The sequence below is a fragment of the Haliaeetus albicilla genome, chromosome 20 (genome assembly GCF_947461875.1).
Source record: "Haliaeetus albicilla chromosome 20, bHalAlb1.1, whole genome shotgun sequence".
In the NCBI taxonomy this organism is placed as follows: domain Eukaryota; kingdom Metazoa; phylum Chordata; class Aves; order Accipitriformes; family Accipitridae; genus Haliaeetus; species Haliaeetus albicilla.
The window spans coordinates 20428850-20443112 of record NC_091502.1 but is presented as its reverse complement, the minus strand read 5'-3'; the positions used below and the strand labels follow the sequence as shown (position 1 = coordinate 20443112).

General features: G+C 42.0%; 2 long non-coding RNA genes across 5 annotated transcripts in view; both read right to left on the bottom strand.

Moving 5' to 3' along the window:
- The window catches only part of LOC104318653 (uncharacterized), a 541518-nt gene that overhangs the window by 512510 nt on the left and 14745 nt on the right, over positions 1-14263 (bottom strand). The window lies entirely within an intron of this gene.
- On the bottom strand, positions 2580-3853 carry LOC138690175 (uncharacterized). Its single transcript, XR_011329000.1, has 2 exons — positions 3542-3853; positions 2580-2846 (listed from the first exon to the last, which is right to left on the bottom strand). It is a non-coding gene; the product is annotated as an uncharacterized lncRNA (long non-coding RNA).

The window sequence follows — 14263 nt, the reverse complement described above, 5'->3', positions numbered from 1 at the left end:
TTTCCGCCGAGACCGCGACCGTGACTGAGCGGCCCCGCCCCCTGCCCGCCATTGGGTCAGCCGTTGGCTTGGCAACGCCGTTACCCGCGCCGCCCCGCCTCCCGCTCCCTATTGGGTCAGCCGTTGGCCTGGCAACGCCACCCCGCCCACCCCCCTGGGGCGGGCCCGCGGCCGAGCGGCGGGCGCTGCAGGGCGGCCTCGCCGCCTCACACAGCCCCAGACCCCCCCCCCGCCGCCCCGGGAACGGCCCCTTGGCACCGGGGGGAGCGGCGTCTGCCGGCGGCCCCGTACCAGAGAAACCGCTCGCTCCGGCGAAGCGAGTCGTGCTAGTACAGGCCGCGGCACTCAGGTAGGGCCTGTCAGCGAAAGCCGGCCTCGGCCTCTGCCGGCGGGGGTTGTGCCACAGGAGCTGGGGGGGCCGGTGTGACCCGGGGGGGGCCGGCACGCCGCTCGGTGCGGCGCCAGCCGATCCAGGACACAGGATTTTCCCTACCGGGTGGGAATTCATTGGCCTCGGCGAGTGAGCCCGACCTCCCTCCTCCTGTGGTGGCCGGCTGTCTTGCGCCTTCTAACCGGTCACCCCTCACACCGGTGGGTTTGGGTCTGAACAGAGCCCGGAGCAGCATTCCTCCTTTTCACTCCACTACCAGGAGAGAGCTGGTGTAGTCAAAAGTAACAAAACCTGCTCTCGGTCATGAGATTTGCCCAAAGGTACCTCTTGGAAGCTACCTTGCTTGCAAAGCGTGTTAAGGTATAGCCGTTCCTTTCCCCCGGCGCTGCATATTACTTATTAACTGTGGAGAACTGTCGGCATTTGAAAGTAGGCCATGGGTGAACGCTTCATTAAAATACACCTTGAAAAACACATTCTGTGAGATCGTTTTTAAAATGCGAATTATATGTACCTAAAAAATTAGATATAAATATTCTGTAAATATAGCAGAAAGCTAGCAAAAACGGACACCTGGCAAGTTTCAGGTAAAAGCCGCTGTTTGCCATTTTATCTGGATAGAAATGCATTTTAGTTTTTGTGTTCATATTTGTATCCCCTTTCTGAAAAATGTGACCTTCAAAAGAGGGAAGAGGGGACAGGAAACACAACAGCGTCTTTTATTTGCCCATTGAGTTCTATGTTCATGTTTGTTCCTGTGAGCCTCAAAATGCTGTACTTTGGTACACATGATTTCGCCTTTACAATGTGTCACCACAAGATAAGAAAATGAAACTGAAGCTTCTGTCTCTGGCGGACCAAAGCTGGGGCTGCAAGACTTTTTCTTGGTGTAAATGTTAGCCAGCTATTTAAAGACACACTGTCCATAAAGAATATTAATTACATACCGGGAATCAAGCCATACTGTAAATTCAGTTTACTTGGCGAAAACAGTACATATTGTTCTGCTCCTGGGGGGAAAATGTGAGGGTGGGGAAATCTTGCTCCTCCTCAAATGACTATATTTGTAAGTTAGAATGCTCGTTCATACTAATTACAGGAGCAAAACCCATAATACAAGCAAAACTGCCTTGATGAGGATGTCATGTCGTCCAAGGCCACCTTCAAAACCAGATTTGCTGTTTACTAATCAGCAAAGGACCGTGCCTGATGTGAGGCAAAGCAGTTTGCTACCCTCCAGAACACACCTGGCTCCCTGAGACAAAGTACACCCTACGTCCCTGAGCAGATCCAATATTTTAGTGTATTACTAGTTTGTCTTTATTGGTCTCCATAAGAAGCCGGTAGTACCTCAGCAAGGTCTACAGGCTGTTAGCAAGAAGTTGCCTGTGAGGCCCCCATGCTGATGAGTTGTGTGAACAGTCCAAGCCCTAAAAACAATTCTTGAAACAGCTCATTAAGAGTGGCACAGAAATGCCCGTTGAATCCATCCTTGGGCTTTCTAATGAAAAATCATTTATTATTACAGGAATTGTTTTCTACCAGCAGTATGTGCAGAGTGTGGATTTACCTATGCCTGCGAAACCACGCTTCAGATGTGTTCTTGAAACCACCTCCTATCAAAATCATAGCTTTGCTGAAATAATTAGTTAGAAATGCTTCTGGTACACCTATGTCCCACCGCTTCTTACCCCAGTTGACATAGCTGTCAGTTAAAGGTTTGGTTTGGGTTTTTTTATAGAGGCAGCTAGGGGGCTTGCTAGCGTAAAACCCACCAAAAAGCCTCTAGACTAGACCTACACGTAGCACACTTGGCTTGAGAATCACCAGCAACTGATAATTAAAGAAGTTTTGCTGGATAGCTGTGAAATTATATTACTACATGAGAAAATATGTCAAGGTAAGAAGTCTTTCAAGAATTTATTACATTCCAAAACATCTGTAGTTGTACTTGAAAATACTCATACTTGTGTTTATGCTTGAGCTGAATTTTCTTAAAAAGTTTAATAAAATTCCTTTAAATTGTTTTATAGCTAGGCAATGATAGGAAAAAAAAAAGGATCTCTAGGCACCCAGAAATGTCCTTGCTGCTTTTCATTCTTGAAAAGTAAAAAAAATTAATTGAAAATGCATCCTTTTTGACATGTTTGAAAATAAAAACACAGACACTAAAGAAACAAACACAGGGTAGATTTTTAAATATTGGTTTAATGAGATGTAAATTACCCCTCTGTATATGAGCTGAAGTCCTTTGTTCTCCAGCCGAGATTCACTTAAGGAAGCAGACAGTGTTTCTCTGTGGGCCTCCCAAAGGGTGAAAAGCTTTACGCTCTCATCAAGCCTCCAAAGCAGCTCTGCTGTCATCAGCCTCACACTCCTCAGGAGCTGATTTGTAGAACAGCCTCGACTAGAAACTTTGCCAATGTAGCTACAGTAGAAGAGCTGGTAAACCCTCCTAGAGACGAGATCCAATTTAAGTTGCTTTAATAACTATGCATTGCTTATAGCAGAACTGCAAAGGATGTTCTGCCGTTGAAACTACATCTGCAGGTTGCTCCCAGCAAAGCTCTATTGATCGGTGAATGTTGTTATAGTCCTGGTATTGCTAAATCAGCAAAACTTTTAAATAGGTCTCCGTTGTCTGCCAGTCAGGTTACTCCTTGTATAGGTTACACAGGTCTCATGCAGCTTCCCTCACTTTTATTCGCATTTAGAGTTGTACCTTGGTGACCTCTGACCAAATAACCATAAGCTTTTTACAACTGGATTATCTCCTGTTTAGAGCTAAGCACCTAGGTTACTCTGAATGCGGAGGGCCTAGTTTTGTTCATAAGGTTGAAATGTAGGAAGCAGTGGAATCACACACTCAGGAAAGCAGAAAAAATTGCAGATTACTCTTCCAGTGTCTGGTGGTGAATGGGGCTGAACTGGAGCCGCACGATGAAGGAAGCATCTACCAACATTTCTGTACTTAAGAAACTCTGCATATTGTAACTTTTCTAATATAGTTTGGGTTTCACAGCCTCAGAAATTCTTAAGACAAGCTGAATATATTTAGTAAAACATCATTTGATAGGTTGATAATTAAGAAAAATTCAAATACTGACACACTGAAAAATATGTTTAGTATGTCTAGACAAATGTACTAACCTATGTTGCCCTTCAAAGCTTTGCAAGATAGTCCTGACAGCTTGTAATTTCTGTAACATTTTCATTGTGATCTTTACAAGAAGGCAGGCAGACTACAAACAGCAACAAGCTAGGATCAAAGCCTGAGGATAGATAGAGAAGAAACTGTTGAATCCACATATTCCTGTCTTTGTCAATTTACACTAAATACCGTGGCATAAAAACCAGATGTCTGAAATATTTTGGACAATATTATCAAACCCAGTATTTGCTATGTGGATATAACACCCAAAGATGTGACAGTAGGCTTTTGGAACCACATCTTTATTTACACTGACTTTAACTAGTTGGACTGCCGGTAAGAGCCTGACTTGTGTTGCTGGTGCTAAAGACTCGCTGAGTTCCCACAAAGACTGTAATCTTTCAAAACCTTGTGTTGTCACAGCTGGATCGTTACCAGTACCCAAGCTGACATGCCACCAACTCACCTTCTGAAATGACATCTTGGTGGGTCTTGGGAGATTGGAGGACTCAAAACCCAGATATATTTTACTCTGGCACTTCTGTGTCATCTTCAGCTAGCCAGACAGACATTTATTACTGTTCTGTGTTACCTGTGGCTGGGCGACATTTTGCTGGACAAGGTTCTGGGTTGCTACAGAAACTGCCTCTGCAGATCCATTCAGTCAAGCAAGGCTCTAGTGACAAGACTCATGCTTTCAGCAGGAACATAAATAATTCATGGTTTTGCTGGCCTGCTCTCCATGCCTTCCCTACAAGCAGGCTGGCAGCTCAAAGGGAAGCAGCTATGATTAGATGGAACTCATACCTAGAGAGTTCAAGGCACATTCACTAAAGTATATTATATTTTCAAAACTTTTTGCTTCACAGCCTAATTTGGCCATAACTGGAGAGGGGCAACACCAGCAAGCCTCTCTGTCAACTGTTTTTCAGAAAGATAATGGGAGAGACTGTTTAACTAGACCTGCTCCTATCACATGGCATCACACTCCACCAGTTGTCCCTCACTGCAGTACAGCCACAAAGGAGGCAGCCGGCTTTCTGACTGATAAAGCACGCAGTCACGTAACACTGGAATCAACCTGGAAAAGATCCCCGGTGTTTCAGATTTGCCTGGCCGTCCCAACCCACGGATAGCAGCAGCCATTGGCACAGATATCACTGGGTAACCATAGAGGTGAAGGACTCACAGCGTTTCGTCTCTGTTTATGCATGGTGCTGGGACTGCTTGTTAAAACTTGACATTAAGCTGCATGACTACTAAAATACTTCTTCTACACACAAATTCAAGAGGTTCCCTCTGTATGAGTTGTAACCCCTTTTCACCCTGGTTTTTTCCCATCTATGCAAACTATCAGTCCAGTATTTAATCCATCCCCCCTCTCAACCGTGTTTCTGTTCGGATCTGGGAGTTCAACTCTACTGCAACAACAACATCCCCTTTTACAACTATTTTCAATGAATATGGGATAGATGAGAGTCTGCAGCAGTGTTTGGGCAAGCCAAGTTCTCGTTCACCTTTAGCAAGTCAATCACCCAAGATCTTTGTGAGTAAATTCCGTGTAGTTAATTAGTATTTTGGCTGTATTTGTGTTTAATGTGACTGCAGCTAGCCTGGTCTCCGCTCAAGTCATGGACTGACCTTTTTGTTATTACAGTATTGTTGCCGAAAAACTCGGAATAAAGAACTTATCAACACCAATTTAGTGTAGATAAGCAGACACTTCTTTAGTGACGGCCGGATGCGCGGGTGAGTCCTCTCACGAACCACGCACACCTGAACACCAAAATCATACACCTTATATTAAACTTACTGATACATATTCATTAGATTTCTGAGAAATGTTATGCATATTCATTAGATTTCTGGGAAGTTCTTAGCATATGTAAATGTCCTTTACGCAGGCACAGTGAAGGTCTCTGGTGGTCTTCCATAGCCTTCCTCACTTTGTCCGATAGTTGACCTTTCATGTGATTCTGCGCAGGACAATTTTCGCCATCATGTATTAGATTTACATAAAAGTACATTCAATGTTAATTCTTGAATTTACCGTCTCTAGTGATTGGCCCTCAGTCACACCACCTTATCAATATTCTTATACTAAAACAATCATTGGTTAATCTCACTTAACTCTACTGATTGGAATTCTCGTTAATTAGATCAAAGTAAATCTTTACCAAAGCTTCCATGGTTAACTGATTTCAGACAATACTCGAATTCTTATAGTTACACATAATACATTTTCTTAAGTTCCTAAGTTCCTATTAATTTGAAATTCTGACATCTGTTATCTAAGTTCTAAATGTTCCTACTAGATGATTTTAACCAATTCCTCCGGCCTTGGTACAGGGCTATACAGGGGATTTCACAGCAGCTGTTAGTTGTTGGTTAAATGTATAGAATGCAATATATAATTTTGCTAAAATATTTCTTATAGTTCCATATTCCTATTAAAATTAAATATGATTAATTCTAACTAATAGCAAATCAGTAACAGTGTGGTCTGATAAGAAGCACACTGTATGGTATGTAATCCATGTAAAAATAAAAAAACTTTAGCACTTACATGTCATTTGTCTCCTTTAGTGGTCAGCTGCATCTGCTGGAGGTTGTGGGTGCCAGATCATTGTGCTGGGAGCTGCCACCCGAATTACAGCCCCTCCTGCCTCCCCTGTCCCCATCACAGCTGTGTCTGGCTGAGGGATTTTCTGTATATTTTGATGCTTCTGTGCATTGCACCAGCTTACTAAATGTTTTGAAGTTGGTGTGGGAGAAGGTATCTGCTTTTCCTAGATCCCTTTTTAGAAGTATTTCTAGCCTGCCAACTCTGTGGAGTAAACTATAAAGAGACTGAAAAGCTCTAGACTTCTGGTTGTGGTCTTCACTCCAAACAGTGATGGCACATGGCATGCTCACAGTGAGCGAGGATCTGACTAGCAGAGAAGCATCTGATCTTTGCACTATCACTGTAAAAGTCAATTGGAAAGAAAGGCAATGCAAACACCAAGGTCTGAAAAGGAAGAGCTGTTCCTTCACATCTTCATGGAAGCAGACCCGAGACAGATCCCTGCGGGTGCATTGCTCTGTTCTGCCAGTGAATCACTGATAAAGATTTTCTGAGTACAGTTACACAACCAGTTTTGCAGCAGTTTCAGCTGCTTTGCTTATGGGACTGTTATGTGAGACAAAAGCCCTACTGAAATGGACATTTTTAGTGGTTTTTTCCTCTCCAAGTATCTGCTACCCATATGAGGATTCTGTTGGTTTGATAAGATTTTTTTCAGATAAATTGTTGTTGCCAGTTACTAATGTCTTTGTTACCCACTGTTGAAAAAAAAAAAATTGAAATGTTGGCCCAGACTTACAAGGTATTTAAAAAAATATCTATTTATGTTGGGATTTTTTTAATTAAAAGCAAAGCTCCAGATTTTTTTAACAAAAGAACACTGTCCATCAGAAAATGTATGGTTTGATAGTGAGGTGCAAAGTAGTTTTCCCCGAAATCAGTAGATAAGGTGGGTGGTGTTCTTTCTTTCCAGTTAGATTAGAAGGAAGCTCCATGAACTGAATTTGATAGTGCTCCTTGGGGCATTTTTCTGGGAAGAGTTGTTGTGATTCTTGGGTAAAAATCTCTTCTCACTTGCCTGGAAGTGTCAATTTTGGGGGTTCAGCTTACACTACTAGCGCAAGGATAGCTTCCTATTGTGGTGAAAAATCTTTGTGTGTGCACTGTATTGCAAAAGGTTTCCAGCATTTCTCTTGAGAAGAGTAAATCTGGTCTCAGGATGGTGTTTTAGCTCTTACTTGCTTAACACAGCTCTGTTCCAGCAACATTAACACTCACAAGACCTTGAGTAGAGGCTAAAACAGGCGCCCTCTCTTTTCCCACTCCCATGCTGGATGGCTTACGCTGCTGTGCATCTCCCTACCAACACATCTTTACCCTCTCTAATTTTCAGTCTGGACAAGAAAACCCATGCATGGGTCAGAAAACAATTATTTTTGCAGTGACCTGAGCTTGTGTGATCATTAAAATTGTTGCTAGCTCAGCTGCAGAAATTCTTCCAAGAAACCCATCTCTCCTTATCCCATCCTGGACAGCCCTCCTCTGTAAAATAATATAAAAAAATATCAAACCACTGTGGGCCAGACTCTGTGACCACTTGCACCAGAGGAATCATTTAGAGGGTGGGGGGACCGCAGCGTTATCAGCACATTATCTCTTGTTTTCCGGAATAGGCTCTTCCCTGATTTTTCAAACAGGATTTTCCTGTTACTGTGTGTGGGCTGGAAGGTTTAACTACAGGCTGACTCTTCCTACTGCTATGATTGTAATTGTCTCCCAGAGATCTTTATGGATATTGAGTAAGGAGGCATAAACCTGCTCCGTAGAGTAGTATCAGTGCTCTCCAAAGCCAATCTTTCTAGGGGGCAGCTGTCATGATCAAAAAACGGCCAAGCGAGCAATCATCCCCCTCAACCCTTTGCATTAAGGAACAGTTTTTGACTTAAGCCTATTTTGTATCTTGTAAGAAGATTAAAAGAATTAAAGAGAAACCAAGTGACCTGTTTAGTCCATTTAATATTAAGCATATGACACATAGCTTCATCTTACACAGGGCCAAAATAAGCAGAAGGACATGATTATATATCTTTTATGCTGCTCTTGAGGATTTCCAAGCTGGAATGCTGTGCCTGCATCCATCTCCAGAGGATCCCCAAAGCTTCATAGTTGTGTACACATGCCACCATCCACAGTTCTTGGAAAAACCATCCGATTTTGGTTGTAGCAGAGTAATTATGTCAATATATGAAGAGGAAAGCACCTTGGCTGTGCTGCAAAGGTCTCGAGAAGGTGGAAAATGCCTGGAGGGTGGGTGGGATGGGGCACGTGAGGCCATGGCACCCCTGCAGACCCTGCCTGAGGGCTCCTGCACTTCCTTCATCCATGGTCTGAGTAGACCCCGCTCATCACATCAGAGCAATGGTGGCACGTTGGTGTGGGCAACACAGAGGGGACAGAGAATACGGCCTTGAAAGAGGGGCCCTGCAGCAGGTCTGTGCCTGACAGCCCGCTCTCCAAGGCTGCAAGACAAAGTGATAAAAGCACGATGACTTCTTCACATACAGGCAGTGCCTAAAGCCCTCGCCTTTACAGCTAAGCCCCAGTAATGCCGAACTGAAGTGTAATCTTTTTAAGGACTCCACAGACACCACAGTAAAACAATTCACTGGCTAACCAAAGCGGGAATGTTTTAAGAAGTACTCACAACGTTCTTCTACAAGACCATCACAAAAGTCCTGGGCTAATTCCCAAGTGCTTTTACAATCCATTTGCTTCAGTTGCTAGGAGGGAAAAAACTCCAACTACACTTTATCTGCATGCTGTAGGAACATACAGCTGCCTAATATCCCTGTCTGTTTGCAGCACTGTGTTTGTCCAAAAAGTACTTCCAGTAAATATTGTCAATCATAAACAATCCGTAATGAATTAACAAATTGTTCTCTTTACATTGGGAGCAGCTGGTAAATTGGGATATACTGTGAGAAATCACCATTTGGAGATGTGCCAAGTGAGAGAGGAATTGGGACAGGTTACTAGCCTGCTCTTGATCAGTTCTTGCTTTGAGTTGGCTTTATATGAGGCAAAACTGTGTTTGGGTAGCTTGGCATAATTTTAAACATATTTAGACAAAGGGTGAAAGTTATGTATTTCTGTGTCTAATGAACTACTTCAGTATTGTGAAAGGAGCCAGAATTTAGCCCCATAATAAAACCAACCGTCAATAATCCATATATATATATATATATATGCTCTATATTTTATATGATTTAGGCTGCAATTTCAGTTAAGTCAATAAATTAGCAGATTCAAATTATCCAGTCACCAAGTTAATACAGCAGATAACCAGAATATATACATACTGATGAGCTGGTGAACTGTAGCAGAATTTGGCAGTAAGCAGGAACATTAGTAGGTTGCTCAAATCTAATCTTTTTAGATTCTCTCTGTCTTCTTTTTCTTCCTGTTAGCAGAAATTCTGGTTTCTCCTTTTGCCCTTTCCTCCCTTGCTGCTTCTATCACAGGAATAAGGAAGTAGATATGTACCTATTTATTTGTTTCACTCACACGATGTGAAACACTGCAACAGTTACACACTAGCACATAAATAAGTAGAGGGGCAGCAAATATCAAGCTCTGCATCTGTTATAAAGGGCCCCACATTGCAAACTGTAAAACCACAGGCATTTAAAAGGGCAAAAATCAGACTGATTAATGTAGCCCAACAAGTTAGCTCTGCTGAGGTACTTTATGAGTCTTTCTCCTCTTTGCCTTGCCCTTATATTGCTCTTTACCTCTGTACTGAGCTTGTGTAAATGTGAATGGTCAGGACAGCAACCTGATGCTTCCAGGCCAAAGTTTAGCACTGGGTTTAAATTCAAATCACTATGTTCTGCAATTTACTCTTGCCTTCTAAGTGTGCAAATCAATACACTAAGCATAAGGCAGGGGAACACCAGTTTTGGCAATTAACTAAGGAATTCACATTATAATCCTGCAAGACACCTAAAGGCAGGCACCTCTTCATTTTGGAAGTAATGAACATATATAATGATATTAGCACTCTGGTAGAGTCAGCAGATCTTCAGGGTGGGCCTACCTCCAGTTTTCCCATGAAACAACTGTTTCCCATGAAACAAACTCCTTGTAGGGCAGGTCCTTTCAAATGCTTCTCTCTGTCCTGTCCTGCTCTTAAAATGGTTCACCCAACTTATCGTGTTTAACTGCACCAAAGAAAGGCATCTCGTTCCCTTCTACAGGTCCAACCATGGCTGCAGCATCCAAGACAAGACAGAGGCAGCCTTCCTCCGTGGTGCCAAACAACACCCTGTCTGTTTTATTACATATCACGTTCCAGGGAACAGGATACGCAGTAAAAATGAGCAGAACAGGTACTACCCCTGTAGGCTGAAAAAGGAGGTCCAATGGCCATGGCTGTTTTGCCCTGCAGCAGTCAGTTAGGTGCTCTACGTAATTGCCTACTTTGTCTTATTTCCAGCCGACACAGACAGTAGGTGTTCATTATAGGTGATTATATCTGGCAATTGTGTGTCTTGTGTTGACTTATGCAGGTGAATGAAGGCATGCTAGCAAATCCATAGCACATAAGCATATTTATAAACAGCTACATTTTCAGTATGGCAAGATAGAGAACTATCTTTTCTTTTTTTATTGGGGATGTTACAGACTGGGTAATGTGAGGGGTGTAGGTTGTCGCTTTGGAGACAGATGCAAGAGGCTGGTGATTTCACAGCAGAGCTTCTGTATGCCTTCAGAGTTTGCGACCCAGTTTGTGGTCTGATGAAATAAAAACATCTTGTGTCCCATGTATGGGTTGCATAAAAAGGGTGAGTGCACAAACATTAATGTCACAAAGCACATTACTTACGTAATTTACTTACAATTTCACCAAATGGATTAAAAACAAAGCAATGCTCTATATTTTATATGATTTAGGCAGCAACTTCAGTTAAGTCAATAAATTAGCAGATTCAAATTATCCAGTCACCAAGTTAACACAGAAGATAACCAGATTACATAATGAAAGAAAAAAATTCTTTTTTTTACCCTTATCTTAGAATTTAATGAAGGTCTAGTTTTCTTTTAACCAGAAAAACCCAGCTAATTTAGCTAATAGTTCATTGACATAGTTAACATGTTACTGGAGGACCCTGTCATTACTGGGCATAGGTGGCTGTTGAACATTAAGGATATATATTGGTCTTAGGCCGGTTAAATGATCCAAGCAGACAAGAATTGTACCCGTGCTCAGCTCAACAAAGTACAGTTATACAAATGCCTATGCCACATCTTCCTTAAATCTCCCTGCTACTACGTTAGCAGTTTGATGTTGTTCTTTGCCATCACTATGCAATAACACAGAATCTTTTTGAAGATTTAACATGTAGGTAGATGATGGTTGAATCATCTCCAACAGCAGTTTTCAAATAGCACTGGCTGTTTCACTGAGAAGAACATACCAGTGACAGAGTGCTTTCCATTTTTAGTAACTATAAAAGATACAGTTCACCCTCCTCCTTTCTGACTGTGGCTTAATGACACAATAAATACAACATTAGGGTCCTTAGTATCAGACCAGATAGGCTCTAACCCACTATCCAAGATGCAGATCCAGCTTTAACTCATGCTGTCAGTTAAAATGTCTTTAAAAGTTTTGTTAATTTTGTACTGACACATTTAATGCGATAACAGCTACTGTCTCTCTTTGCTATTGTCACTTTATGTCAGATCAGACATCAGCTACCAGCTGTTATAAAACTTGTATGAACTCCATACCATAGATACTTAATAATTCAATGGAAATGTGGTCGCATGCCCACACCTAACTGGAACCAAACCCATATGCTTGGGGATCCACTAGTGCATGGATCCAGTAACAAAAATGATGGAAGCAGCCTTACACATGCACTGCACACACACTAAAATAAGACACGCTTTCACAAGAAAAAGTTAAAAAGTTCAGGCAGCTGTTTAATTTCTTAGGATCTCTCTCCTTAGTCACTCTGGGATTTTACCAAATTAGGTGTTCTTCCATAAGGGTGAAAGGCAGAATGTGTAAGGGTCTTGGCTGAGAAAAGTTAGCCCTAACTTCTGGCTGAGATTGCAAATGCAAGACCTATATCAGTATCAATTTTGTTTAATAAAAATTATAATTTCTTCAGCACAATCTCTCCTTACATGCCTTTTCTTGTCAATCACTGTCACGTTCTCAGCATTTTTAAAGCACTCCAGATTTTTACTGTGAAGGAACGGAAGAAGTAATAAGAGCTCATAGCTCATCTTGTTGGCTTTTGACCTAAAAAACACAAGGCTGTTTGGCATTTTATAAGAGGACATGCCACTCATAGCTAAACAATTAAAGTTTTCTTGTTCCGGTTATCAAGGGGCTTTTAAAAAGCTTCCCATGTTCTCTGTGTGTGTGAGTGAATATTGAGGCTTGGGAAGAAATGGTGCACTATTAATTTTGGTTGTAGTGTTTCAGGGAAGAGTGAGGAGAAGTGGCATCATCTGCTTCAAGCCAGTTCTTGGACTCCTGGCTACTTGTGTTCAGTTAGATTTCTGAAAGATACAATGGCTCTGTGTACTGCTTAGCATCTCCACTGCTTTAATATTGATCTTGGTGTATTAAAAAAATTGTGTTTTTTCATACACTCAAGTTTTGCACCACTGATTTGTCTTGGAAGACTGACATGTCTGCCCCAGCCACCCATGACCAGTCAGCAGAAGGGCAATGATTTATATTTTTGTGTGCTGTTGCACCAATATGTACTTGCTTCCTTTGTCATAGAAGCTGCAGCCTGTGTTGATTCAGTAGAAAAACGGACCCTGTAATAACTGCAAAGACTTCTAATCATTACAGTCCCAGCTGCTTTTAATGCTTGTCTTAGTTCAACTCAACAGAATGACTGGAGTTTAAATAGCATAGGCATAGATGTTCTTACTATAGTAAATCTCTTTCCCTTGGCTTCTTACAGGACAAAACATCTTCTTAGCACTGCTGCAAGGCAGAGACAAGACATCTGCAGGAAAGAGTAGAGCTTGTTTTGCCGATAAGAAGCTGCTTTTTGAAACAGAAGTAGCCCCTCCTCTGAGTGTGCGTTCTCTTCAAACATGTCACAATTTCCCCGTTACTAAAGTCTGTCCTGTCAATTCCTTCCTTGTTGATTTTGGCAGAAAGTTTATCCAAATCAAGTAAGTGGTGACAAATCTCTTCTCTAAGAACGTAAGATCCCACTGGGAAAGCTGAGCATAGCCATTAAAATATTCCACAAGAAAAACCATCATCCGTATTTTCCTTGTAAAAGCTTTTGCAAAATTCCATGCCTTAACAAAACAACTGTAAATTGTCAATATCCAAAGGCACTGCATTTCAAATCTGGAAAATTGTTGGCTCTTTTACCTCATTTAGTTTATTCTATCTTCTTTCCTTCTCTGTGGGATAATACCTAAAAAAGACTTGGTTCTAGAAAGGCATGATGGCCATACAACTGGCATATATAGATTACGCACCAGTTCACACTCTATCAGCTGGGTCCAGTGATGGGCAAGACCAATAATTGACTTATGATACTGTCCAAGAGATGAACAAGAATGTCTCACTGGCAGAAAGGAATTAACAACAACATAGCTCTGCGGTCTCTAGCTATTTGTTAGTACACCCATCAGACTGTGTAGCTGCTGAATATGCAGCTTTTCAGCCAGATGCTATGTTTTCAGAGTCAAAGTTAAACTAAACTAAGCCACCCTGAATAAGAAAGAGCATCCAACCTTCTTTACCTAAGCCCCTGCTATATTCTGTAGAGAAAGGATAAAATATCCTGCTGTAAGAACCTGATGAAGGAATTTATGTTCTGTTTTCAGACACCTACTCCATCTCAGCCCTTGAAGGGTCAGATGTCATACTGCTGAGATTTCAATGGCATTAGGGGCTTGCTCCAAAAGGCAGTGAAATACAATCTGCTACCTTCCAGCTGAATCCAGAACTTCTTCGTGAGCCCCCGGGCTCATTATGCTATGGGAGGAGAGTTAGGTGCCTTGGCATGTAACAAAAACCAGACACCTTGTTGGGGAAGAAACCACTACAAGTCAATATGCCAAGTGGGAAGCTGCCTACAAGATGCTGGACAAGCTGGGGACA